Source organism: Panthera onca, chromosome A1 (genome assembly GCF_046562875.1).
Source record: "Panthera onca isolate mPanOnc1 chromosome A1, mPanOnc1 haplotype 2, whole genome shotgun sequence".
Classification (NCBI taxonomy): Eukaryota; Metazoa; Chordata; class Mammalia; order Carnivora; family Felidae; genus Panthera; species Panthera onca.
The window spans coordinates 7,207,470-7,227,673 of NC_138339.1; the positions used below are offsets into that span (position 1 = coordinate 7,207,470).

Below are 20,204 nucleotides of genomic sequence, written 5' to 3' on the forward strand. Positions count from 1 at the left end.
CGACATCCGAAATGGGAACAGAAAGAAAACTGCACTTCCCCCTACTTCCAAAGGCGCCTGTGCTCACCTGCCCCCGGGGTTTGGGGACACGGGTGGCACCTGCTGGCACAGCAGGGAGAGTCAGGCTGCGACCGCCTTGCGTGCCCCCCCCTCCCCGGAGGTGTGTTCCAGGATAGCACCGAGGCGGCGTGAGGACAAATTAAGCTCTCTGACATCATTAACCTCCTCGCCCATCTAAGGTCGTGTGCACTCACGAAAGGGGCACATGGGCAGATTACATGCGCCACAGCCCATTTGTTTTGTCAGAGGAAACCATTCCTTACGTTTCAGATTTGTGAAAGGCAGAGTTGACACTGGTCTCTGTTTTCTCTGATCTGTTCTCTTACCTCTTTGCCTTTTTGTCAGAAAACATTCATCACCGTCATTGTGTGATGTGGGCTTAGAGCCACGCTTCTCAACTAGGGGTGATTTTGCAACCCCCCAGAGGGCGTTTGGCAATGTCTGTAGACGTCTGTGGTGTCACGACCGGGGAGCAAGGTACTACCAGCACCCAGAGAATAGAAGCCAGGGCTGCTGCCTCGGTCCCACACTTTAGAATGCATGGGACAGCCCCCCACCTTCGCCCCAAAAAAGAATTATCTGACCTAAGTGTCAATAGTGTTATGGTTAAGAAACCCTCAGGCAGAGAAAAAGAGAAATAGTCTTTTCTTTTTTTTTTAAAATCATGCAGTCATAACACAAAGAAAACCCTCATGGCACCGCAAATAGGTAGAACCTCTTTGAAACAATGATGCAAAGGAAACAATCAACAAAACTAAAAGGCAACCAAGGGGCGAAGATATTTGCAAATGACATATCGACAAAGGGCTAGTCTCCGAAATCTACAAAGAACTCACCAAACTCCACACCCAAAAAACAAATAATCCAGTGGAGAAATGAGCAGAAGACATGAATAGACACTTCTCTAAAGAAGACATCCAGATGGCCAACAGGCACATGAAAAGAGGCTCAACATCACTCCTCATGAGGGAAATACAAATCAAAACCACACTCAGATATCACCTCACGCCAGTCAGAGTGGCCAAAATGAACAAATCAGGAGACTATAGATGCTGGAGAGGATGTGGAGAAACGGGAACCCTCTTGCACTGTTGGTGGGAATGCAAACTGGTGCAGCCGCTCTGGAAGACAGTGTGGAGGTTCCTCAAAAAATTAAAAATAGAGCTACCCTATGACCCAGCAATAAGCACTGCCAGGAATATACCCAAGGATACAGGAGTGCTGATGTGTAGGGGCACCTGTACCCCAATGTTTATAGCAGCACTTTCAACAATAGCCAAATGATGGAAAGAGCCTAAATGTCTATCAACTGATGAATGGATAAAGAAACTGTGGTTTATATACACAATGGAATACTACGTGGCAATGAGAAAGAATGAAATCTGGCTTTTTGTAGCAATGCGGATGGAACTGGAGAGTGTTATGCTAAGTGAAATAAGTCATCCAGAGAAAGACAGATACCATATGTTTTCACTCTTATGTGGCTCCTGAGAAACTTAACAGAAACCCATGGGGGAGGGGAAGGAAAAAAAAAAGTTAGAGAGGGAGGGAGCCAAACCATAAGAGACTCTTAAAAACTGAGAATAAACTGAGGGTTAATGAGGGGTGGGAGGGGGGCAGTGGGGGGTGATGGGCATTGAGGAGGGTACCTGTTGGGACGAGCACTGGGTGTTGTATGGAAACCAATTTGACAATAAATTTCATATTAAATAAAATAAAATAAAACAATGATGCATCCACTTGAGAAGATTTTCTTCTCAAGAGTCCCCACATACCACCTGCACTGAGTTGAATGGTGGCCTTCCAAAAGATATATCCACCCAGAACCTGTGAACGTGACCTTACTTGGAGAAAGGATCTTTGCAAATCTAATTAAGGATCCCAAGTCAAGATCATCATAGATTACCCAGTGGGTCCTCAATCCAATGACAAGTATCCTTATAAGAAACAGGCAAGGGATATTTGAGACACTCTGACAGAGAGAAGGCTATACGAGGTTGCAGCACAGACTAGACCAAAAAGACAAGAACTCCTGAAGCTACCAGAAGCTGGAAGAGACAAAGACATATTCTCCCCTAGAAACTCTGACAAGAGTGTGGTCCTGCTGATACTTCGATTTCAGACCAGTGGCCTCCAGAACTATAGGAGGATAAATTTTTATTTTTTAAGCCACCAAATTTGTAATAATAGTCATAGCAGACCCTAGGAAAACTAACACACTACTGAAAAGATAATTATGTCAGACTTGACTCGTATCCTTTCTAATGGACGAAGATACCTAGTTTAAATGTGACTTCTAAATATATTTTGTGAGATCTGTATTTACAAGCCAAACGTGTGTCTCGTGACCTAAATGACTCCCTCAACCAATGATAACATTCATTTTTTAAACAGAAGAAAATCCCACTTGGGGTATGCATCAGACCCAACACTCAGGACAGCCTCTTCACCCAAAGGGTAGACAAATTTTAAGCAGCAAATTCATAAGCATCAGGAATCTCAAAATCAATATACACTGGCCCTCAAATCTGGCTTGAGAAGGTTTAATGTGAGCAGCAGACAGAAGCAAATTTATTGTAACCAAGCCCTTAGGACTGTCTTTGCGACAAATGATAAGAGCTCAACTCCAATCAGTTTAAGCTAAAATTTTCAAATAGTTTATAACCGGAAAGCACAAGATGAGAAAACCAGATTGAAGCACAGGCTAGCCCAGAGGTTCAGAGCATGCCATAAGAATTCAACGGTGTCCATTCCTAGTTATGATGGGCTCTGTTGGGCCTTTTTCTTGGGCTGGTACCACACACTGACAAGAACGACATAAGTAGCCTATGGTTAACATCATCCTTCAAGCTCATGACTGCAAAGAAAAGAGATCATCCCCACTTCTCTCAGGGCATATTTCAAAGTACCCTAAAGGCCACTAATGAGCTGCACGTGGGTTGCTTTCAGAACCCTGGGCCACGGAGATGGGACACTCTTACTAGGCTTCCGGGGTCAGCAGCCCACTGGTGAGATCAGGGAAATGGAGGCCATTGTGTATTAATCCCCCATGGCTGCTCTGATGACTTACCATCAACCCGGTAGCTTAAATCAATAGAACTTGAATCTCTCACAGTCTTGGAGGCCAGAAGTTAGAAACCAGTATTACTGGACCAAAATCAAGGTATCGGCAGAGCCACGCTCCCTGCAGAGGCGCTAGGAAAGAACCTTCCGTATCTCTTCCAGCTTCTGGTGGCTGCAGCATGCCTTAGCTTGTGGACACATCACTCCCACCTTCAAGGCCAGCCTCTTAAGTCTCTCTCTGCTCCATGTTCATATGGGTTTCTCTTCCGCAGGCATGTATAAAATATCACTCTACCTCCCTCCGAAAATAACACTTGAGAATACATTTAGGACTTGCTCACATAATCCAAGATAACTTCTCCATCCCAAGATTCTTAACCACAGTTTTGCCATATAAGGCAGCATTCCCAGGTTCCAGGGATTAGGACGGACATCTTTGGGGGAGCCAATTTTTAAACTACCACACCATGTCACCAGCAATACTGCCAGAATCGTAGAGAGTCGGGCCCTAAGAATCCCAGAAGGAAAAGAGAGAAGCGAGCAGTGACAGAAGCCCCTCGCAGGTTAAAGCACGTCCTTGCTCTATTAACCCTGTTGCCGATTCTGTAGATACAAGAAAGCCGTCGCGTGTTTGAACCAACACGAAAGCCAAACTGAACCTCGTACCTGCTTTATCTTCACGGTGAGGCTATGCGGCAGACAGTGATGAAAACAGCATGTTTCATTTCAGGCTCATGTTCATTCATGCTCATGAACCTGGCTCATTCATGGCTGTTTCTCAGAGTAGAAGTGCAGTGATCACCAAGGCATGATCCTCGGCATCAAAGAGGCATCGACATTCCCATGATATGAATATTAGCCAATCTAGACAAAGTCAGTGCGCTTTAGATACTGAGACAGCTGCTGTAAAGCTCAGAAATCTTAAGTGCACCTGCTAGCATAGCAGGGAACTTTATGTATGAAAAAGAAGATATATACCCATTCTTTCAGTGTTTCTTTCTCCTCCTTGACTCAGACAAGGCTTAAGCAAAGAGAATGGAATGGGAATCCCTAACATACACTAATTATAATACAGAAAGAAGTTTTGAAACCAGGTTTAAATTTTTTTGGCTTTTGTTGTTTGTTTTCTTCATGAGTCTATTTAATTGATTAGCTTATGCTGTTACAAAAAAAAAAAAAGAAGAAGAAGCGTATAAGCATATATACAGCAAACAATCTGGAAAATTATGATAAAGCACAAAAAGAAAAATCCAAACCACCCACTACAAGGATATCACCACTGCTAACTTACGTATTCCAAATAATAAATTTAATTTATATGCTAAGAAGAAAAACAAGTTGAGATCAAGCTGAAGGAATGTCTGAACTTCCTATTTCTTTACTGAACTTACAAGCTCCAAAAAACATTCCTAAAGGTACCATTAAAAAAAAGTTTTAAACATGTAGATGATGAGGTCATCAGTGTAGCTGCTTAATTTCCAACCATGTTTCTTTAAAGAGAACATACCCATGTCCATGTAGGAAAACTCAGATTAGCAATTTAAGAAGAATCAGAAGAAAGAAAGAAAGAAAGAAAGAAAGAAAGAAAGAAAGAAAGAAGGAAAGAAAGAAAGAAAAAGAAACAATCATTTTCATGTGTCTGTTGGCCATCTGGATGTCTTCTTTGGAAAAGTATCTATTCATGTCTTCTGCCCATTACTTAACTGGCTTATTCATTTGGGGGGTGTTGAGTTGTATCAGTTCTTTGTATAGTTTGGATACTAACCCTTTACCCCATATGTTATTTGCAAATATCTTCTCCCCTTCCATAGGTTGCCTTTCACTTTTGTTGACTGTTTCCTTCTTGTGCAGAAGCTTTTTATTTTGATGAAGTCCCAATAGTTTATTTTTGCTTTTGTTTCCCTTGCCTCGGGAGACCTATCTAGAAAGAAGTTGCTACGGCTGATATCAAACAGGTTATTGCCTGTGTTCTCTGCTAGAATTTTGATGGTTTCAGGTCCCACAGAGGAGGTGGGGGGCAGGGGCAGATGAGTAAAGCAAGTAACGGGGATAAAGCAGTGCATGTGTTGTGATGAGCCCTGGGTGCTGTATGGAATTGTGAAATCAATATATTGTACTCCTGAAACTAATATTACACTGCATGTTAGTTAACCGGAATTTAAATAAGAACTTACCTCTCCCCACCCCCCCAAAAACCTTGAAAATTACGAAGTTTAACAAGTCCTATATAAAATATTCTGATGAGGAACAAATTTTGAACTATAAGCTTATTTTTATCATGATACTCAAAGAAACACAGAAGGGAGAAGATGAACATTTACCCAGCAAAATACCCCATTCATGAGACAAATAACTTGTTAGGGAAATATAAAACAAACACCATTGAAAATTGATTATATTGTGAACTATAAATAAATCCTAAGAAATTACACACAAATAAAGACCGGGGCTCTTATGTTCCACCCATATTTGTTGCTTTTGCTTTTTTATACTCAAAATCATCCGGTTTGTTTTATATTTGGAGCACCATTTGCTTGTATACTTATTATTTATCTTGGTTTCCCCATAGAATTTCTAATTGCATTTCTACTTTTCCTTTTGATAAAAATAATCTTCATGTAATTAACCACTTCTCAGTTGTTAACCTTGTGATTTGAATAAAAATATCTACTTTGTTCTTAAAGGCATTTTTATGGAACCCTCTAATTTCATTTTGCATAATTTGTGATGAGTTGTATATGTGAGACATCATATTTTTATTTCTATGAATTCTTTCTTGAACTGTTTTTTCCTTCCCATGGAAGTCTTCTCACACTTTATGAATACAATATCATATTTATACTATTTTTTAACTAAAGTTGAACATGCACTTAATTTATAAAGATATCCACAGAAGCTAAAACAAAAGACTCAAGTAAGCCCTCTATGTTGTGTCCATATTCTGTTCAAAGTAGGAATATTCAACTCTTTCACGGTCTATTTTGACATTTGTCTCCAAATCTCTAAATAAAATTATTTTACTGCTGTTTCTTGATTTTTTTTTCAGCTGAAAAATATCATTTACTGGCTCCTTCTTCAACCTATCCTCCTCGCATCAATACACATACCTTCTCTTGTCCCTGTTTTCTCAATACTGTTTTATCGTAATTCTGCTTGGATATTCAGCATTTACATATTTATGACTATGTCGATACTATTCACAGATGTGCCATAAAGTACGAAATGTTTCTGAAAACAATTTTGTTTTTCTTGGAGTTAATAACAGTCTTGTCTTAGTTTGTTCAGGCTGCTATAACAAAATACTATAAACTGGGTCGTTTATAAAGCCCAGAAACTTATTCCTCACAGTTCTGGAGGCTAGCAAGTCCAAGATCAAGGTGCTGGCAGATTCGGTGTCTGGTGGGGATCTGCTCCCTGGCTCACAGACAGTGCTTTTCTCTATAAGCTCACAGGGTAGAAGAGAGGTCTCTGGGGTCTCTTTTTTAAGGGCACTAATCTCGCTCATGAGGGCTCTCTCCTCGTGACCTGTTCATCTCCCAAAGACCTCATGTTCAAACCAATCCCTTTGGAGGTTAAGTTCTTATATCTGAATTTGGAGGTGGGGGGGGGGGCACAAACATTGTCTATAGCAGGGCCCTGGTTTCTTTTTCCACGTACTTACTACTGATTTGTTCCCAACGCCCAACTGTAAGTTTACATTTTCTCCAAACACATACTAACACCTCAGGTATTTATTCCATGATGGTTATTTTCCTGGAAAGACACCTTCTGACACTCTTCGACCTACTCCAACCTGCTCCTACAGCCTACGGCACAACCTTTCCACAATTGCCTCTCTTTGCCCTCATCAGATTTTTCTCCCTCTCTATGTCCTGTGGGAGCCTCTAGTGCAGGCCTGGCATATAAATGAGACGCTGTTCAGATGGGTTCCTTCACGTCCCATCTCTCAGGCCCTGTTCACCTTTCTGGGAGATTTCATCAAATTTATTTTCTCGCTAACTGTTGACATCATTCTTTAATCATGTAGTAAAGACAATCTGTGAAAGGCCATTTTAATAGACTGAATATTTTATTGTCTTTGTTTAACAGATGCAGTATCTTCCCTGATTTCAGCAAACATTAGTGGTAACTTCCTGTCTCTATTTCCTCCAAGTTTCTCATCCAATTGGTTTTATCGCCTATTTTTCATCATGAGAAATGTAAAACAAAACAAAACAAAAAGAGCTGGGTACATGAATTGCTTTGTAGGCCAGGAGTTACTGGTGCCTATTTTTCCTGAGCATGAACACCACCCACAGGGGAAAGGAGCCGGGACTACACTACAGAGCCTTACACTTCGTGTCCTTTTTTTTTTTTTAATTGAAGATCTAAGCTATTTCTAGGTACCCCAGTCCAATACATTTCTAGGTTTGTCATGTTCCAAACTCAAGCCTCTGTCTTCTTTCAGGGTGACACAGGCGCTGTCGTGCTGAGGTACAAAGTGAGGGAAGATCTGGAAATCTAACCTCTCCCTCCACTGCCTCCTACTATTTGCAGTTTCCATTGAAAAATCAGCTGTAAATCTTACTTCTACTCCACTGAGCATTGTATGTCCTTTTCTCCCCACTATGGTTCATTTTTAAGGTGTTTCTCTTTGTCATTGGTTTTCAGGCTTTCAACCATTATGTGTCTAGATGTGGCTTTCTATTATTTATCATTCTTGGTGCTTGCTGAATGTCTAAATCTGGTGAATGATGTCTTCAATCATTTCTGTAAAGTGTCAGCAATAATTGCTAAGAATATAGTTACTACTTTGTTTTCTCTCTTTTCCTTTTGAGACTCAAATTATAGGGGAGATCGAATTTTGAACGCAACATGTGTCTCTCACTTTTAACATTTTTTCTGCTAATTCCTCTCCACACCTCAGGCTAGATATTTTCCAGCAACTAAATTCCAGTTTACTACGCTAACTGGATCATCTGTGGGTTTCATTCTATTGCCTGAGTTTACCTAACTTATCTGTCACAGGGTTTTTGCCTTTTCACATTTCTGGAATATTTTGCTGCAAGCCAATTGCAGAGACTCTAAATGATGCTACTTCCACCAAGAAATATTCCTTCAGAGACGGTTGCTTTTTTCCTCTGTAAAGCAGATCTGGAGGGAAAGGGGGGTGAAGGTAGGGACTAAGCAGAGTCAGGGCTGAGGTGCAATCTGGAGAGATCCAATAAACTTCTGATTCATCTTTGTTTCTAGAGTGTGGACTCTCCAAGTTTTTAGGCAGTAACCTATCGGGTATTTAGTTCCTTGGTCCTTTAAACAAGTGGGAGATTCCTTCTACTCTGTTGTAGCTTAGATCTTCAGCCATAGGACTACCACATTTCGGCAAACATCTTCAGGGGAAGATTGGCCATGTGTTTGAGGCCCATCACATCTTTAATTTGTAGCTATGCTTCTGTGTGTGAGTGAACATCTGCTGGTTTCTCTCCTTCTGACCAGCAATCTACTGGAGGTTCAACCTTTAGCTGAACCCACACTAGATTTACCTCCTTTCCCACTTTTCTTGCTCTTGCGAACTTGTAACATTTAAATATTGTCTCTGTTCTCAAAATAATGTGTCATGAAAGAGCTGAGGTGATCATATTTACTGTATAGCTGTAATATTTTCCTGAATCCCACTGAATATGATATTTGGAATCTCGTTAACGTCATATTGTATTCCTTGGACAATTACCATTTCATCCGAAGTAATTAGTTTTGGTTGTTTTATCTGGCTTTTACCACCATATTTTGGATTGTGGTATCCTCTGTTCTTAGATACTTCCAAATTTCCAAATAAAGGGTGCTTTGTATCCTTTAAAAAATGTCTTCAAATAGTTTGGTATATACAGATATCTATATATAGATACAGACATAGATATAGATATAGATGATAGAGATATAGATATGATTCCATTCCTAGTATTCATAGACTTTTAACTTTTACATATCTTTATCGTCATTTAAATGCTGTTTTAATGGGTGTAGTATCAGTATCACTGTGTCTCCACCTTCCTGAACCAGAAACTGATGGCTGTACTTTTCAGACTGCTTTTGATTTCAATGCTCCTTTATCCAAATGATGATTAAAAATTTCCAGAAAAAAAAATGTACGTATTTGGACTTCACTTCATACATACCCATACTTAATTTGTTATTAAGTAGAATGCATCTAATAGTGAATATCTGAGTGGGCAAATTACCTCGGTGCCTTCCAGAAAGCACGTAAACGATAACTGAGTATCCTCCAAAATTGAGAAACAGGGTTGAAAGTCAAGAATTAAACTGTACATTAGAGTGGGAGAGAGCCAAAGCATAAGATACTCTTAAAAACTGAGAACAAACTGAGGGTGGATGGGGGGTGGCAGGGAGGGCAGGGTGGGTGATGGGTATTGAGGAGGGCACCTTTTGGGATGAGCACTGGGTGTTGTATAGAAACCAATTTGACAATAAATTTCATGTATTGAAAAAAAAAGAATTAAACTGTACAATCAGCCCATTTCAAGTGATAACAGAGACCATATTTTGTCAGTTGAAAGAGGCAAGCCCCTAGGCCAGTAAAAACTGATGCAAACTGGTGAAACATCGTGACCTAATAAAAAGGTTACATATAAACTCTAAAAGGTTGGCCATTATGGGGCACCTGGGTAGCTCAGTTGGTTGAGAATCAGATTCTTACTTTCAGCTCGGGTCATGATCCCAGGGTAGTGGGATCAAGTCCCACATCAGGCTCTGCACTGAGCATAGAACCTGCTTGGGACTGTCTCTCTCTGTCTCTCTCTCTCTCTCTCAATCTCCTTCTGCCTCTCCCCACCTTCTCTCAAATAAAAATAATAAAATAAAATAAAATAAAATAAAATGTTAGCTATTCAAGAACAACAAACAGAGAGTTTGATAAACAGGGCAGTGTCTATCACAGCTCTACCTACATCACTCTACTGAACTGAATCACAGTTACCGAATAAATTCAGGATGCCAAATAGTTCATATGCTAAATAATCACCAAATCAGGGGATACCTGGGTGGTTTCAGTCGGTTAAGCGTCCAGCTCTTGATTTCAGCTCAGGTCATGATCTCACAGTTCGTGAGTTGATCTCCACGTCAGGCTCTGTCCTAACTGTGGAGCCTGCTTGGGATTCTCTCTCCCCCCCTCTCTCTCTGTCCCTCCCCTGCTCGCTCACTCTCTCTTTCTCTCTCTCAAAAAGAAATAAATAAATTTAATAAAAAACCTGTAAATTAAAAAAAAAAAAAAAAAAAAGAATGACCAAATCAGGATTTTCAGTCCAGTCACTGTAGAGAATGGTAGGCCAATGTAACTCATGTGTTTTTCATTTATATTTCTCCCTTGCCATTCATTCTCAGTAAGCCCCTAGGTCACTGGGAGATTCTGCTTCCAGAATACATAATTTCTTACACAAACAAGAAATCCTTTACTTTTCTCTGAAACAAAGGGTTCTTCTGGGATGGTGGCTTATCTATTTGTGTCAGCATCTGGGGAGAGGCGCACAAATAAGGAAAATGAAAGCAGGGCAGAGAATCTAAGCATGACCATCATTCAGCAGTCCTGTCAGGTGCTGGGGCCACTTCTGAAATAGAGGTAGAAATGCATTTTAGATAAATGAAAAGGACCCCTCCGTTTATCTAGCAGCCTACGATTGTCAGGCAGTATTTGCTGTTGGCTCACAGAAACTTCCTGACTTCATTTCGAGAAACTAAAGGATACATACTCCTAAGAAAAATATTCATGCATCTTCAATTTCGTTTTTGAGGCTGCAAGTGGAGCAGAAATTCAGAAACGCATAGGGAAAGTCGTTAAGGACAAAGCCATGCACGATACAACAGAATGCATTTAACAATCAAGCAGACATACAAACATTTCACTTCGGTGGCAGGGGCAGGTCTTGGCAGGCCAGGTCTAGAACATCAAGACAAGCCCAAGTAAAATACGCAAACACGCTGAGTGGCACACACACCGTAGTGGGCGCTCTCGGGGCCTCACCCGGCTCTCCTTGCACGACAGCGCACCTGTCACTGGCTGCCGTCAGCTTTGGCTGGTACTGGCTCGCGGATGCCCCCCTCTCTGCAAACCGCTCTTGGCTGATGAGCGCAACCTCGTTAGAAGACCCATGTGACCGGGGAGCCTGGGCGGCTCAGTCTGTTGAGATTCCGACTTCAGCTCAGGCCGTGATCTCACGGTTCATGAGTTCGAGCCCTACATCGGGCTCTCCGCTGACAGCTCAGAGCCTGCTTCAGATCCTCTGCTCCCTCCCTCTCTGCCTGCTCATGTGCTCGCGCGCGCTCTCTCGCCCTCTCAAAAATACATAAACATTTACAAAGATTTTTTTGAAAAAAAGACGACTGTGTGACCACCTTCCCCCAGATGCAAAAATCGGTAGCTAATGATGGAAGGACAAGGGGGGAACTGAGTATAAATCATCCCCCTTGCCTCAAAGGGGACCAACTGAGATCCTATCTAGTCTCCAGAATTCCCTTGGGATCAAGTTGACACTAGACTCCAGCTGAGAGCAAATTCCTAATTCTGTTCTCTGCTATCTTCCTCACTCCCCACCTGCCGAGAACACGCCCTCCATACAGCACAAGCCTATGAATCCCCGTCTCCGACTTCCAGGAAACCCAGTCTAACGTCCAGATATAAGTTCTAATGGTAAATTAACAGTTACACTCCCTGTCTGCCAGCTGTCTATACGCAGTATAGTAAGCAGTAGCAATGAGCACAGTGAGGCAGCCTGTCGGCTGGGGATTAAGAGACTGTCCTCTGGACCCAGACCCAGATCCAAATCTCAGCTCGGCTACGTACCAGCTGGGCGGTGTTGGTTAAATCGCAGAAACTCTCCAAACACCAACGCCTCCTCCATAAAATATTAAAAACATTACATAACTTCGGGGTGCCCGGGCGGCTCAGTTGGTGAAGCGTCTGACTCTTGATTTCAGCTCAGGTCACGATCTCACAGCCGTGAGACCGGCCCTGCTTCCGGCTCCGTGCCGGGTGTGGAGCCCTGCTTAAGAGTCTCTCTCTCCCTTTCTCTCTGACCCTCTCCCACTCTCTCGCTCTTTCTCAAGAAAAAAAAAGGAAAAGAAAAAATCATGTAACTTCAACCTTAGTGACGTTGAGAGGCTCCCGTTGAGACAATGCATGCGGAGGGCTGAGCACAGAGTGAGAGTGAGGGCCTGCTTTTGCCACAATGACAGAAGAGAAAGCAAGTCGAAGGATGGGGCACGTTAGGATTTTCATGCTGAACGGGCCTGCAGGGACCGTCCGGTCCACTCCTCCTCCAGCTCTCCTCTCCACAAGGCACCATGGAGAAGCTGAGGTCTGAGGAAGTTATGTGGTTTATTCAAAGTACCCTTGCTTTGTTTTCTACAGAGACGTTAGAAGCGTGAACAAATCTGTGTGCGTGAGAGAGAAAATGAGAATGACGTGGGTTGGGGGGGGGGGTGGACGGAGAACAGGGAACAGTAGGGGCACCCCCAGCGGCTAGGCCCGTGTTTCCCAGCACCCTCTGGGTGAAAATGCCAACACCTGCCAAGGTCTGAACGCCCCAGTTCTCTGCCTCTTCCTGGGCATGCGAACCACGCGTTCTGCCCCCTTGCAGTTGACTGAGGCCAGGTGACCGAGTGACGGCCGCTGGCATCTGGGCAGAGGGGAGGTGTGCCACTTCTGGGCATGGCCCATAGGATCTCCTTTGCGGGATTTTCCATTCTCCGTTCCATGCCGCCCCTGGAAATCTGGGTCGGAGATGGGGGCACATAAGGCAGAAATCCTGGGTTCAGGGCTCCCGCTGCCCCTACGGTGCACTGTAGTGCAAGTAATGAGGCTCCGTGTGCGTGTCCAGCCCCTAAGGAGTTCGTCGACAGCAGTCAGCTCACCTTCACCAATACTCTGAAACTAGAACGCCTAAATCATCCTTATGAAATATGCATAAACGACTATAAATCCTCCGGGAAGTTATGAGAAAGGGAAAGTAAACGGGTAGATAAAACAGCACTCGACAGGGAGCGTTCACCAAGAGGGTGGCTGCGGGAGTTCAGAATTTAAGGACAAAGGTGACCAAATTCTTCGGTTTCCGACCGGGAAGACCTAGGCTAGCAGACCGACTTGGGTCAAGGTCTGCTGGGACCATGAGACTGCACGTGGACTCAAATTAGAACACATCCACCAGATACTATCTGAAAAACTCGAAACACAAAACAGAAACAAAAATTTTCACTGCCTCAGATTGCGTTCACTCACTCATTCAGGAAATGGCACATCGAAACCTTCGTACGTACGAGGTGACAGAACAAACCCTTTCTAAAAGGGTCACTTAATAAATATTTTAGGCTTTTCAGGCAGGGCAGTCTCTGTGACAACCGGTCAACCCTGCTATGCAGCAGAAATAGACCGCATCTAAGAGACACTGGTGTGTGCGTGTTCCAATAAACTCTGTGAAGTAGAATCCCGGGTTGGCGGTATGCACGTGAACGGGCGTGGCCATGTTCCAAGGAAACTTTAACTATGAGCCACAAGGGCTGGTTTGCACACCCCTGAAAGGTTTTCGTAACGCTGATCTCTAGGAGTCCTTCCACTTCTACAGTAGGATGATTTTAGGAACATGTTTGATAAAGAAAGGAAAACTAAAGTTTAGAAACCTGATTTCTGACGACTGCAGTAGGGACTGGTTTCTAACTGTCCAATATAAATATAAAATTTGATTGAAAAAAATCAGTCAATATGAATATCTCCTTTGAATAGTTATTCTAAATTATTAAGTAATACGTCATTCTTACACAGAATCCGAAACAGGCTCCAGGCTCTGACCCGTCAGCACAGAGCCCGACGTGGGGCTTGAACCCACAAAGTGTGAGATGATGACCTGAGCTGAAGTCAGATGCTTAACCAACTGAGCCACCCAGGAGCCCCAGTTGACTGAATTTATTTTTAAATTTAATCGCGTATTGACAAAAGGAAACAATTTAAACTCCAGAATTCCAGCAGCTTCTCTTAGAAATGGCCACCAAGTTTTCATACATGTGTTTGGTTCAATATATGAAGAACTCTAAAGAGAAAACTTCCTTCAGCACATCAGAGATCTTACAGATTCAATCAAGTGATCTTAACATCACAGACTAGAAAAGCAGCTTCTTCAAAGTATATGGGAGTGAGACAGCAGTTACCCAACACAGGGTTTCAACCGTGGTGCCATTAGAACTCAGAGCCACCGTGGTCTTTGTGGAGTGGGGACAACCGACCCTACGTATTACGGGATGGTGAGCAGAATTCCTGGTTTCCACCCCACAGATGTGTCTCACTGTTCCCATCAGAGGTGAAAGCCAGAGGTTCTCAGCAGGTTCAGCAGCCCCCAGTTGAGAAACACTGGTTAAGATAATGTCAGGTTGAAAGTCAGTTCCCCAAACTTAAAGATCCAGGAAACAAAGTTAACATCTATGCTAACTTCCAACAGAAATCTCTACCGATATTGACCAGGTAGTCACACACTTAATGGTTTTTAACTGACAACTCATGGAGAGGCAGGTGGCAAATTGGAGCACAGATTTCGATTTTTCTGCTTATTCCAGCAGTTGTGAGTGAAAAACGGGCTGTGAATTCCTTTCCCTCGGTAACAAAACAATATGAAAATGGATTTGGAGCAATTCCCTTAAAGAATATTAGAAAGATGGGGAGCCTAAATGAGCTGCAGTCCCTTGTGCTCTTGGGATGCTGTTCAAGGAGCGTCTACCTCGGGCCATCCCAGGCATCACCCCAGAGGGGCAAATGTTGTCAATTAGTCTTGAGGCCAGCTGCGTTTCTGAATTTCTCAAAAACCTTCTTTGTTCTTAAAAAATAACTGCAGTGATCAAAGCAAGAAGGAAGGTGATCTGAAGAGTTGAATCTGGCTATCGTGACAAGACGTGCGAAACACTCACAACGGTGAGCAGCCACGTCTTCGATCGCCAAGCCTGACTGGCTTTCAAGATGTCATGGCTAAATTGCAGCACTCAGTGGCCACAGGGAAACTGATCACAGCCTCTGAGTGGAAAGATGTTTTCTAAATGATATCACATCGACGTCTGGTTCTCTCGACATTGATGAAAACCAGGTTTTCTTTCCTTAAATTAAAAGCAACTCTCGGTCTTGCACTTTAATACAGAAGGTATGCCTGTTTGAAAACGGTAACAAATATTCTGAGTACAGGCATTTTACCTCGTGGTACACCTATATGTGCATATTTCTGTGGTGATGCCAAGGCATTTTCCTCAAGCAGATAATGTTCATCCAGGGTAACAGAGAAAATGTGTCCGACCCAATCCTGGATCAAACCTTTACTGCTTTAGAAACCCCACCAGTGATGTCTCGCCCTAACTAGAGAGGCAAAGGGAAAGACTGCTTTGAATCCGGGTTCTGTCCAGCCTCCAGACTGCTTTCAGCATCTGGCTTATCAGGCAATCTGACCTGGCTGTGAGTTTTCCCATTCTGAGGCCACCCGACCGAACTCCATTTTCCTCACCAGCGGATCTCGGCACAGTTTCACGAGCCGAGTCACAAGGCATGGCCACGTCCGGATGGACGGTGTGCTGACTCCTGTGTGTAATGCCAGCAGCCTGTGTCTGGTCCTCCCTTCGCTGCTCAGGGGGAAACAAGACCTGCCTCCACTTCTCCTCTCACCAAACACCATAAATGGGGATCACCAGTCTGGGGACCATCTTGATCTGAGGAAGCGGGGACGGGGAGGGTGCACGGAGAGGTGTTCACTGTGCCCCTGTTATGGCCGGGGGCTGGGCTGGCTCCTCTCTGTACAGCAGGACGTTGAATTCAGGGATCATTCGTGGGAGACGGTCTCTAGAATTCTGTAACAACCAGCCAACAGAAGGAGGAAAAGGAATATCATCCAGCATCTTCTGTCGTGTTACTGATCCTAAAACACGATCGAGGCAAGGAGACGAATTCGGGGCAGAGGAAGAGTACAGAGCATTACTGAGCAGACAGGTGGCTGGCAGGTCAGAAAGGAGTGGATCGGAGTCGGCAGTCACCTGTATTGTCCTAGAAGTATGCTTTGGGGTGAGAGGGCACACATGTGTGTTTCTGGATGCCTCCTTCCGCAAGCGCCTCTCATGGCTCTAGTTTCTGGGTTGTGTTCCTTTCCTTCTCTTGAATTGAGGGACGAAAATATGAAGCTTACCTCCACCCCCTAATGCAGAGTTCAAAAAAGTTAAAGAGCAAACATATTACTCGAGACCAAGGCATTAAAACAGACATTTGTCTCGCATCTACCACCTGCAGGTAATCTAATCTGATGACCCAACACCAAGGAGACAGAAATAGAACGTTCCTCATGACACACAGAGTGAATTTGCATGTGAATCAATGGGTGCTCGTCAGAAACCGAGGCTGTGAGGCTACGAAATGAATCAGAGGGTCACCTGCCCAAAGTGGCTCAGGATGAGTCACAAAGACAGTGTGTCTACCGGGGGGACTCAGGACTGGCAATCTTTTTCTAGATTAAGAAGAGCATGGGGCGAAAGTGTTTACCAGAGAGGACGGCAAAACTAAATGTTTGCTCAATGCTAGGAAAGAACCTCCAGGTGACAGGTTAGAAAGCTATAAGCAGCGTGACACTGACAGACAAGGTGGAGGCACCCCACGGCGATGGAGAGAGACAGGATCAACGCAGGCAGCCACCAGAGGTGGACCCTGCCGTCATGCAGAGAGGGGCAAGATCAAATGAAGCCTTGTCCGGTGTGAAACAAGGACTCTCGATGATTCTCAATACCGATGATCTCCACTCTGTGGCAAACTGTTTTCCCCCTCGCCTCAGCTTCCCCACCTTCCATGTTGAAACAATCACTTGTTATCTTTAGTGAGAGATGGAAGGAGGCAATTATTAGCCTGAAATGTTCAAATTAATCCAGCTGATCCTAGTAGAAACTAATATTTCTACGACACAACTGAAGGCTTCCGAGTCATAAATGCCTCTGTACGCATTCTCTACAACTGGAACATCCAACGGGGTAGCACTTGCCCTGGTGCTGTCTTGAACTGGTGCTCTCTATGTAAAACACACATGAGATTTTACGGATTTAATCTTAAAAATGTAATATCTCACTGATTTCTTGAAATGAGTACGTATTGAAATAATATTTTTGATATGAGTCAAGACAAACGTATTATTAAAAATGATTCCCATTTCTTTGTACTTGTTTCAAAATGACCAAGCACCAGTTTCAACAAACTACCCGTGAGGCTCACATTATGTTTCTACTGGACGGTGCTGATTACACCACCAATATAGCCCTTTCTTTAGCTGTACACCTCTCTTTTTGGTCACCCTGGGAAATAGTCATTGAAATTACAAGAAATTAGTCATAGAAATCAAGAAGACAACTTTACTGAAGACATGTAAGAAAGAACAGTTTGCCAGCTTCATCACTCTCCATACAGAGTACACAGGAGGCTACCGAGCAGCACAACCACCGCAAAATGTGCATCTTGGACTGTTTTGCACCAATGGCAGAGTGATGTCTGACAGCTGGCACCAGGGCTATGTCATCAAAGCCACCATTCAGAAAGTCACTGACTTCTTGCCGGGTCCCATGTCAGTAAACTGTGCGCTCTCTCACCAAGGGGTCATGCTGATGGGTTTTCAACCAACAACCTCAACTTGAGTTCCACCACAAGGCCATCGCAATGACAGGAAACCATGATGGGAAAAGCAACTTGGTTCCCTCGCCCCCACAGCAACGTCATACACAGCGTCAATGGCAAATGCGTCTGTTTGTTCCGAAATAGCTAAATTTGCAAGAAAAACACACTGGGCTCTGATAAACCCTTCACCAAAATTCCTGGGTTTGCCCATTAATTATTTTATCACATTTGCTTTATCACTCTTTCTGCATGCGTGTATTGTAATTTTTAAATGATTTCAGAAGTTAGGAAAATGATACCCTTTACTCCTCCTTATCTCAGGTTTGTCCAGAGAACAAGGTCATTCTCCTACACAATCACATTACAGTTATCAAAATCAGAAAATTACTATCAATACATTTCTGCTGTCTATTCTGAAGACGTTAAAATGTTGCCAGTTGTCCCAACGGTGCCCTTTATAGAAGCAAGAAAAAACATTTTCTTCTCTTCCAAGATAGAAGTTGGATTGAGTGTTTCGTTTGACTGCCATGCCATTTTTTCTCCTTGATGATGGACTAGCCCTTTATTCTTTACGTGCCCTTCATGACCTGGTGATTTTTGAAGAGTAGAGGCCAGTTTTTATAGAATGCCCCTCAGTTTTGGTTTGTGTTCTGGTTCCTCCTGATAAAACTGGTTGGAATAACAAGCATACCTTGCTGTGTCCTTCTCCATGCACTGAATCGGGACACGTTGACTAAGTTCTCTGTCCCATTACTTGGTTATGGTGAGAATGGCTGGGTTTCTTCACCATCAAGTCATAATTTTCCTCTTGTAATTAATAAATATCACATAGGTAACTACTTGGAGACTTTATAAATATCGTAGCCATCATCAAAGTCTCAGCCATAAATTTTAGCAGCCGTTGATCATTTTTGCCTGAATCAATTTTTAGTGTGATGGTAACCAAATGATGTCTTAATTAAATCATGCCTTTAATATCTGGCAGTTGGCATTTGACAGTAAGGAAGAATGGCCCCTCCTTCTGCCTCATTTGTTTATTCATTCATTTCTTTTCTGATGTTGGTATATTCTCATTGATTCTTATTCACCGTGTTATAATCTGATGCCATCATTATTTAACAATCCATTGTCCCAGATTTCTTCAGTGAGCCCAACGTTGAGTTGGCACCTAGGTCCTTTGGACCTGCCCTCATCATTCTCTGAATATGTCCTGAATTCTGGAAACAACAAGACCTTCTAGGCCTCTCTGAGACTTTTGCCGCCCAGACCCTGGAACCGGCTACTTCTCCAAGAAACTTTAGTTCATTTTAGTGTGTGGTTAAATTTAGAAACCAAGAACTGTATATTAAATGTGCTCATTGCTACTACGATGACACTCCTTCCAGAACCTTCCAGCCAACAAAACTAGGAAACAAGGAAATGAGAGAGCACGTACATGTAAACAAATATGTGCACACACATCTACACGCACCACTTTTTCCCACACACACATACACAATGCGGCAGACCGTCTATTACACCATGAGAGTCAAAATGGCATAATATATAGTTCCCACCTATTGAAAGATCTATATTTTTATAAAAGATTCTTCAAAATCAGAGTTTTAAAATGGTATTTTAGTTACACTGCTGATCATTCTGATTTCTTCTTAATACATTCACGATTTTCCCAACAAATCAACTCCTACAAGGACTTATACACTAAAGAAAACCAAAACAAAACAAAGACGTATATGCTAAACTACAGTGGCAAGATCACTCATTGTCTGGTGTGATGAAATGATTACAATACTAAGTCATTATTTAGCATCATCACTTTTAAAAACAAACACAATTAACATTTGTTGACAAATTGCTATGGCTTCTTCCTTCTGCTCATTTTACTCTATTTAATTTTGGCAGTGACAGCGTGGGGAGATAGTGCCTTGTGGCCGTTTCACAGATGAGGAAACCCACAGCTGCTGGGAGGAAGGGAGCTATATCACAAACCCAGGTCTATCGTCTTCAAAGCCCTTGCGTTTTTACCAAAATTAGCTTTGCTTGTGGGATTGGCTTATTTTGAAGCCCTGGTGAATGAAAGATATGTCGAATATTAAACCCTAGCTGGGGTGCCTGGCTGGCTAGGTCAGTAGAGCATGCAGCTTCCGATGTTGGGGTTGTGAGTTTGAGCCCCACGTTGGGCGCAGAGCTTACTTAAAAAAAAAAACACCCTAGCTCCAAAGTTTCCTGGATGTTCACAAATCTCAGCATTACATGCAGAAGAAATTAACACAAACTCCTCTCCAACTACTTCTTAGGGCTCTAGTACAGGAGGGTGACATTACAATTGAAGACCTTTTCCCAAGTTACACACGGCCCAGGAGTAGTTCTAGCATGTTCCATGGGGAGTTCCAGATAGTCGGTGAGAGAGATAGTCATGTCCTAA

The 20,204-nt window shown here is 43.0% G+C and overlaps 1 protein-coding gene across 9 annotated transcripts in view; it reads right to left on the reverse strand.

Annotated features, from left to right (window-relative positions):
* The window catches only part of SEMA5A (semaphorin 5A), a 477,392-nt gene that overhangs the window by 228,334 nt on the left and 228,854 nt on the right, over positions 1-20,204 (reverse strand). The gene's annotated exons all lie outside the window — the stretch shown is intronic.